We start from the raw sequence: 8,616 nt of genomic DNA, 5'->3' as shown, positions 1-8,616 counted from the left end.
CCATGTTTTATGGTCAACCCTCAGCTAGACAGAGTGAAATAGCTGCCCCTCAGATACCTGCTCATGCCTCCACTGAGGGGGCAGGATTTGCTAAGACCAGGATATGGACACTCCCCACTCAACAAACCAGCACACAGCCGTGCCTAACCAGTTCATGGTGCATAACTGTACCAAGATTAGGGACTCCCCAAGACAGGCTAAAGCCACATACAGACCCCAGCTCAGGACGAAACACATTGTTCTCAGCTCGGTCTCAGGTCCTTATGAGTACACCTCCCAAGCACAATGTCCCCATACCAGAAGCTGAGACCAAACCCCTTGAGGGCAAGCCCTCCAGAAGAGGGCCCAACCCATGCCACTTGCACCTCCAGGCAGCCCCCATGACAACCAGACACAGGCCCGACTCCCACCGGGCACATCCTGACGGGGCTGCAACTCAGAACAAGGCCCCAGTCACTTCCTCTGTGCTAAACAGCAGAAGGGAAGAGAGCCCTCCAGTGCCACCCAGGGTGACCAGCTGTCCCCGTTTGCCTGGGACTGTCCTAATTTTAAACTGGAAAGTCAGTCTTCTCAGGAAATCCCCCAGTCCAGGAAAGCTGGGCCAGTTGGTCACCCCGAAGCCACTCCTCATCCCCATGACGGATTGCGTGTGGCCGACTACCACCGAGGGTGCTCCCGCCCTGCGTGCAGGGAGGGCCCTGGCTCCCCTCCGTGCCCAGAAGCCTTCACTTGCCCTGACAGTGTGAGGCCTCCACTGTCCTTCCGCTGCGGCTCAGTGCTTCTCCCTACAAGCCGCTGACGCAACCTCCCTCCCTTCTGCCTGCCAAATCATCCTTACTAACAGCAGGAAGTTAAGGGCCCTTCATGCCTCTCATGATGGCTAAGTCTGCAGCGACGCCTCTCAGCTGATTCAACACACATTTACTGAGCCCTTACGGGCTTATTAGAGGTGGCCCTTGCTGCCACTTGCTCAGAGCGGGCCGGCCTGATTTCTCAGCCCCTCCTGCCTTCTGCAATGGCTTTTCCTGCAGCAGCGTGGGGGCCTGTGTCTGCCCTCTCGCCACTCACGGAGCTCAGGAATCCCATGTGCAGGTCCCAGCTGCCCCCTGTGCGTCCAAACCAAGCAGGCCTCTGGCTCGAGAGGCGCCCAGTTTCATTGAGCCCTGGCCCAGAGCCAGGTGCCACGCTTGGTGCTGGGGACCTGGGGGTCAGCGACAGGGGGTTCCCACCTGTGAGGGCCTAAGATCTTGAGGGGGAAAGTTGGGAACACCCTGTCACACTGTGACAGAGAGGCAAGTCCAGGTGCTGTGGGCGGGACCAGCCAAGGCTTCTTTGGGAGGGGACACCTGAGCGGGGACTCACAGGTCACCTGGGAGTTATGTGAAGAAGGGAGCCTTGGGGGAGGTCTTTGAGGGCCCAGAGAACAGCATCCAGGGGAGCGGGGGACAGCAGGAGGGGTGCTCAGAAACGGGCGAGGCAGGGGCAGAGTCTGAGGACCTGAGGGAGAAGAGTGTTCCACGTGTCCCCTTCCTGTCAGGTCCAGTGGGTGAGGGCTGGAAAAGCAATCTTGGTTGCTGAATAGTGAGTGTTACGGAGGAAAGGCCCTGATCCCATTGAGGAGTTCTTGGAAGATCAGCGATGGCATGATTGGTCTGCCTGGGGGCTATTACATTCTTCTGATCCTTGGCCTGTGAGTGTTTCATCTGTGGAACAGTAGCTACATTTGGATTGTGCATGGACTTAGTTCTCAGTGTGGGCCATCAGGTAGTTTGGTATGTTACAACAAGGGTGTGTGTTTAGGCTCCATGTCTGGCCTTCCCATAATCTGCTGGCCATATATAGAGGCATAGACCCAGCCTGAGTGGGACACGGTATCCTCATGGTACACCTGTATTGGCCCTGATGTAGACCATGGCTCACTCCTATTTGCAGAGCCATGGGGTAAGTATAGGGTTTCGCCTGGGTATGTGGTGTTTCTTTGTGTTCTGAGTCATTCTGTGGGCATGGGCTCAGGTCTGAGTGGGGTCTGTCCCCTAGGTCACTGTGTGATGTGTATGTGTGATTGTAAGCTCTGTTATAGGCATTTGCTGCATAGGCATTTGCTGCTATAGGTATAGCTGCTTGTAGATAGAGACCCTCACTTGAGAGATACCCTGTTTGTGTGCTGAAGGTTGCTGTGCTCCAAAGGCTCTCTGTGAAGCAGCAGAGAGGTGTGCTTGATTTTTAGGTGCTTTCAGAGAAAAGAAAAAAAAAACAGTTTCAAAACAGGGTAAGCACACAGTGTCTTTAATTTCATCAATGGGACAAAAGTTACTCCTCTCACCCTATATTGCCAGGAGAAACCTGGCATGGGAGAAATCCATTGATGATCAGTGGAAGCCAGAATGGTTGCTTTTGTAGGATTCAAGAAAGGCTTGGAGAGAGTGAGGACCTCATTATCCTGTGGTGAGAAGGCCTACATCCTAGGAGTATGAGGGTGGGGGTGATGGAATGACTGCTGAATGGGGAATGGCCTCAAAGGGGAGAACTATGAATTCAGGAGGGGATAGAAGCAGAGAGTTAGGGGAAGAGTTTCCCAAATGGTGTGCCACTGTGCATAGGTGTGCTCCTCTGTATTATAGAGTTCCTGAGGTATTGACCTCCTGAGCCTCAGTGGTGCTCTGCAGGGCCTGGTAGGGCAGCACCCCTAGGCTGATCATCTCTGCCCTTGAGCTGGCTGTCATTTACCACAGTATGCCCCCACCCCAAAAGATCCATTTCTATGAGCACTATGGCAAGAAAAAGACTGGGAAGCTCTGAATTAGGAAATGAGTGCCTGAGGCACCACTTTCAATTTTTCTAGCAACCTGACTTTGTACAGCTTTGAAACACTCACTGTTTAAGGTCTAGATCAGATAAAGGCAGATCAGATAATTCAGACCAAACCTCTTTCTAAAGATAAGTAGAAAATATGGATAAAGCATTTGAAAACATATGTTTAAAACCATCAATTATCTCAATTATGTACTATTGTAGTGAGCAATTTATTGTCTCAAGATCTAGGAGATAGGCTGGGTGTGATGGCTCATGCTTGTAATCTCAGCGCCTTGGGAAGCCTAGCTAGGTAGGACGATTGCTTGAGGCCATGAGTTCAATACCAGCCTGGGCAACATACAGAGACCTGTCTCTACAAAAAATTAAAAAATTAGCCAGATGCTGTGGCAAGTACCTGTAGTTGCAGCCATTTGGGAGGCTGAGGCTGGAGCATCACTTGAACCCAGGAGTTCAAGGTTACAGTGAGCTGTGAAATATGATCAATCAGACCATTGTACTTCAGCCTGGGTAACAGAGCTAGACTCTATCTCTAAGAAAAAAAAATCCAGCAGATAATTAGATAATAAGAGGATATTATGACCAACTTTATGTCATACATTTTAACATTTAAATAAAATTGATAAATTCCCTGAAAACACAACTTGTCAAAATTGATACAGAAAATAATGGAAAACTCAAATAAAATGAAAGCTCCAGACCTAGACATCTTTACAGTTGAGTTCTATTAAACTAAAGAAGAAATATTTCCAATCTCTCCCAGAGACTAGAAATAGATAGGATATTCCTCAATTCATTTTGTGAGGCTCCTATAGTCTTTTTTTTTTTTTTTTTTTGAGACAGAGTCTCACTCTGTCGCCCAGCTAGAGTGTCATGGCATCAGCCTAGCTCACAGCAACCTCAAACTCCTGGGCTCAAGCAATCCTCCTGCCTCAGCCTCCCGAGTAGCCGGGACTACAGGCATGCGCCACCATGCCCGGCTAATTTTTTCTCTATATATTTTTAGTTAGCCAATTAATTTGTTTCTATTTTTAGTAGAGATGGGGTCTCGCTCTTGCTCAGGCTGGTTTCAAACTCCTGACCTGGAGCAATCCGCCCGCCTCGGCCTCCCAGAATGCTAGGATTACAGATGTGAGCCCCCACGCCTGGCCGCTCCTATAGTCTTGATACCAGAACCCAAGAAGGACAGTTTGAGAAATGCAAATGACATGCCAATCTCATTTACATAGATGCAAAAATCCTAAGCCAAATCTTAGCAAGCCAAGTCCAGCAATATATGGAAAGGATAATATATCTTGAATAAATTGGGTTTATTCCCAGGAATGCAAGGACATTTTAACATTGGAGAATCAATTATTTTAATTGGTCATCTCAACATATTAAATCAGAAAATCATATAGTAATCTCAGAAGATGCAGAAAAAAATGTTATAAAATTCAATATCCATGCATGATAAAAACTAATAAGCAACACAGGGATATAAAAGAATGTCCTTAATTTAAAACAGATCTTCAAAAATTTACGGCCATTATTATATTTAATGGTGAACAGTTGAAAGCTTTTCCTTTGAGAACATGAACATGACAAAGATGTTCACTATCATCATCATATTTCTTCAACATTGTAGTGGAGGTCCTATGCAGCGCAATAAGAGGAAAAATAGTATAAAGTTTTGAGAGGATAAACCATAATTTTTATTTGCATATGATATGACTGTATATGTAAACATTCCAAAAGTTTATATAGATCAATGATTAGAATTAATGGCACTATTCATCAAGGATGCCAGAAAGAAGATTTATTATATACAATATTAAATTTTATGTCCACATAATAGCAGTAAGCAGTTAGAAAAATGAAACTTAAAAAGAAGATATCATATGCTAGTAGCATTATAAAGAAAGGCTGAGGTGGGGGGATTGCTCGAGGCCAGGAGTTCAAGATCAGCCTGGGCAACATAGCAAGACCCTATCTCTACAAAAATTTTTTAAAAATTAGGTGGCATAGTGGCATGTGCCTATGGTTCCAGCTACTCAGGAGGCTGAGGAAGGATAATTGCTTGAGCTTAGGAGTTTGAGGCTGCAATGAATTGTGATCACACCACTGCACTCCAGCCTGGGTAACAGAGTGAAACAGTGTGAAAGAAATAGAAAGAAAAAAAGAAAGAAAGAAAGAAAGAAAGAAAGAAAGAAAGAAAGAAAGAAAGAAAGAAAGAAGGAAGGAAGGAAGGAAGGAAGGAAGGAAGGAAGGAAGGAAGGAAGGAAGGAAGGAAGGAAGGAAGGAAAGAAAGAAAGAAAAACTGTCAAATAGCATGTTGAAAAATTTATGGGTAAGTGTACTTATGTTTGCAATTCACTTTGAAATGCACAAAAAATAACATGGATTAGAGGGATGGAGAGATGGATAGAGGGATAGATAGATGAATAGATACATGATATAGGAGGTACAGTATAGTAAAATGTTCATGGTAAAGTCTAGATGATGGGTATATGAGAGTTCACAGTAATTTTTTTGTTTTTTCTGTATGTTTAAAAAATTTCATAATAAAATGTTGGAAAAACCTTGAAATATATAAAAGGAAAAGTTTACCTACTCTATGGATAAAAAGATAAGACTTAATTAGGAAATATTAAAGGAGACCTAAACAAATGAAGAGATATACTTGGCCAGGCGCAGTGGCTCACACCTGTAATCCTAGCACTCTGGGAGGCCGAGTGGATCGTTTGAGCTCAGGAGTTCAAGTCCAGCCTGAGCAAGAGCGAGACCCCATCTCTACTATAAATAGAAAGAAATTAGTCAAAGAACTAAAAATAGAAAAAATTAGCTGGGCACGGTGGTGTGTGCCTGTAGTCCCAGCTACTCAGGAAGCTGAGGCAGGAGGATCGCTTGAGCCCAGGAGTTGGAGGTTTCTGTGAGCTAGGCTGACACCACAGCACTCTAGCCCAGGCAAGAGAGTGAGATTTTGTCAAAAAAAAAAAAAAAGAGAGAGAGAGAGAGAGATACTGTGTTCATGGATTGAAAGACTAAATATTGTAAAATAAAAAAAGTCAAATGATCTATAGATACAGTGAAATTACAATTAAAACCCCAGCAGTGTTTTATTTGTGGAACTTCATAAACTGATTAAAAAATCTATATGGAAATGCACAGGGGCAATGATAGCCAAGATGCTCTTAAAGGACAAGGTGAGAGGAATTGCTCTACTAGATATCAAGAGTTATTGTAGGCCGGGCACGGTGGCTCACACCTGTAACTCTGGAAGGCCAAGGCTGGAGGATTGATCAAGGTCAGGAGTTCAAAATCAGCCTGAGCAAGAGTGAAACCCTATCTCTACTGAAAATAGAAAGAAATTAACTGGCAAACTAAAAATATATATAGAAAAAAATTAGCCGGGCATGGTGGCACATGCCTGTAGTTCCAGCTGCTCTGGAGGCTGAGGCAGGAGCATTGCTTGAGCCCAGGAGTTTGAGGTTGCTGTGAGCTAGGCTGATGCCATGGCACTCACTCTAGCCTGGGTAACAAAGTGAGACTCCGTCTCAAAAAAAAAAAAAAAGTTTGACATTAATAGTGGCTGACAAGAACATGGAACAACAGTGGGACTGTATCTTTGCAACCACTTGAGAAAATTGTTTGGTGTTATTAACTAAACTTGAAGATATACTTCATGACTGAAGTATATCATGAAGTTCAGTCATGAAGATATACTTTCATGACTGAACAATTTCACATTTAGGTATATATCCAACAAATACATTCTTATGTATCCTAGGACATGTATATGTTTATAGAAGCTGTCCCTTGAGAGTATAATAGTTAAATAAATCATGCCATATTCACCCAGTGGAATATTATATATCAATGAAAACAAAATATAGATGTAAGCAAAAAGTTAAGATGTGGAGAACTCAGTTGTTGGTTCTTGCTCGGGCACTTATATGGATGAGATTTGTATCATGACTTACAGGGGCAGAGATAAGGTTAAGGCCTTGGTCTGAGGGACCCTTCCAACTACTTAACATTGTTATGAGGCTAAGCTGTGTTTTTTATTATCACATGCATAAACCAAGTGCTTGGGAAAGTGGGCCTCATAATTTGCTGAATAGTGGTATAGATTTAGGCTCTGTTTTGGTCTAGGGCTGGTGACTAGGGTGCTAAAACCTGGTATGCACATGGGTACAGACCCCGTCCCATCCATGCTTGGTGTAAGCTGTCTTCTCTTGAAGACATAGTATGGGTTTAGGGTCTTGGCTGAGAAGGCACTTATAATGTGTTGTGAGGTTGTATCACTACAGGCCTGGTCTAAGCTGGAGCTGATCCCAGTTGCCAGTATGATTAGAAGGCTTTCTCTCAGAGTGCTGAGGGGGCTAGTCTAGCACAGTGGCTTGTACATAGTAGGTGCTTATTAAATATTGATTTAATGAATGAGAAAGCCCACGAGGAGGTGATGCGGCTGTGGAGGTGAGGCATACAGTAGTATGCCCCTTCCATGACAGGATGTAGTGAGGGGTGGGAGGATAGCGGCCCCCTGCAGAGCCTGTTGTCCAGCTTGTCTACCATCACAGGGAGATCTCTGCACCGGGGGGCTGAGAGATCCCACTTTTCCCCAAGCTGAAGCCTCAGGGCCTTGAGGTGCCAGCCACATGTCTTTCCATAAAGATCTGTGGGTAATGGTGATATAGCACCTCTTGTATTTTCCTGGATAGAGCTGGAGCCCATTCTACTAAATGAAGTATCTCAAGAATGGAAAAACAAGCCCCACGTGTACTCACCAGCAAATTGGTATTAACTGATCAACACCTAAGTGCACATATAGGAATAACATTTATTGGGCGTCGGGCAGGTGGGAGGGGGGAAGAGAGGATGGGTATATACGTACATAATGAATGCAATGCGCACCATCTGGGGGATGGACATGCTTGAAGCTCTGACTCGTGGCAGGGGGCAAGGGCAATATACATAACCTAAACATTTGTACCCCAATAATATGCTGAAATAAAAAAAGAAAAAATAAATAAATTAAATTAAATTAAAATAAAAAGATCTGTAGGGGCACAGGGCAATGGGGCTCCTGCCAGAAACAGGGAAACTGACACAGTGCAATTAGCTGAACTGGGACCCCTGCTAGAAGAGAAGGGCAAACGAGTAATCACCAACCCAAGCAAAGCTGAAGAAGAGCAAACATGCCCAGTGCCCCAGGAAGAGCAGGAGGAGGTGTGGGTACTGATGCTTCCCCTGCAAGCCCACCACGCTGTGGAGAAGATGGAGGAGTTTGCGTATACAGTCTGGGAGGTATGCTGGAGACTCATCCAGTACGATGTGCTCCCTGACTGGCTGAAGGACAGTGCCCACCCGCTACATGGCCATACACCACCCATGCCCTCGTTTTGGGCTCGCTTCATGAGCATCTTCTGCATCTATACAGAAACCGGCAACATCTGGACCCATCTGTTTGATTTTGTGTTGTTTCTCTTTTTGGGAATCTTGGTCATGCTTAGTCCAAACATGTACTTCATGGCCCCTCTACCGAAGAAGGTGGTTTGGGGGATGTTCTTTTTGGGTGTAGTGCCTTGCTTCAGTTTCTCCTGCCTCTTCCACACTGTCTATTGTCATTCAGAGAAAGTCTCTCGACTTTTCCCAACTGGACTATTCAAGGATCACTTGACTGATTATGGGGAGCTTTGTTCCCTGGTTCTATTGCTCCTTCTACTGCTGCCCACAGCCACGGCTCATCTACCGCTCCATCGTCTCTGTCCTGGGCATTTCTGCCATCACTCTGGTACAGTGTGACTAGTCTGTCACTCCTAA

General features: G+C 45.2%; 1 pseudogene; it reads left to right on the top strand.

Annotated features, from left to right (window-relative positions):
* The first annotated feature begins 7,228 nt into the window (after positions 1-7,228).
* LOC105860709 (adiponectin receptor protein 1 pseudogene) lies at positions 7,229-8,616 on the top strand (annotated as a pseudogene).

The sequence above is a fragment of the Microcebus murinus genome, chromosome X (genome assembly GCF_040939455.1).
Source record: "Microcebus murinus isolate Inina chromosome X, M.murinus_Inina_mat1.0, whole genome shotgun sequence".
In the NCBI taxonomy this organism is placed as follows: domain Eukaryota; kingdom Metazoa; phylum Chordata; class Mammalia; order Primates; family Cheirogaleidae; genus Microcebus; species Microcebus murinus.
Note: the sequence above shows the minus strand (reverse complement) of the source record. Positions and strands in the feature narration are given on the sequence as shown.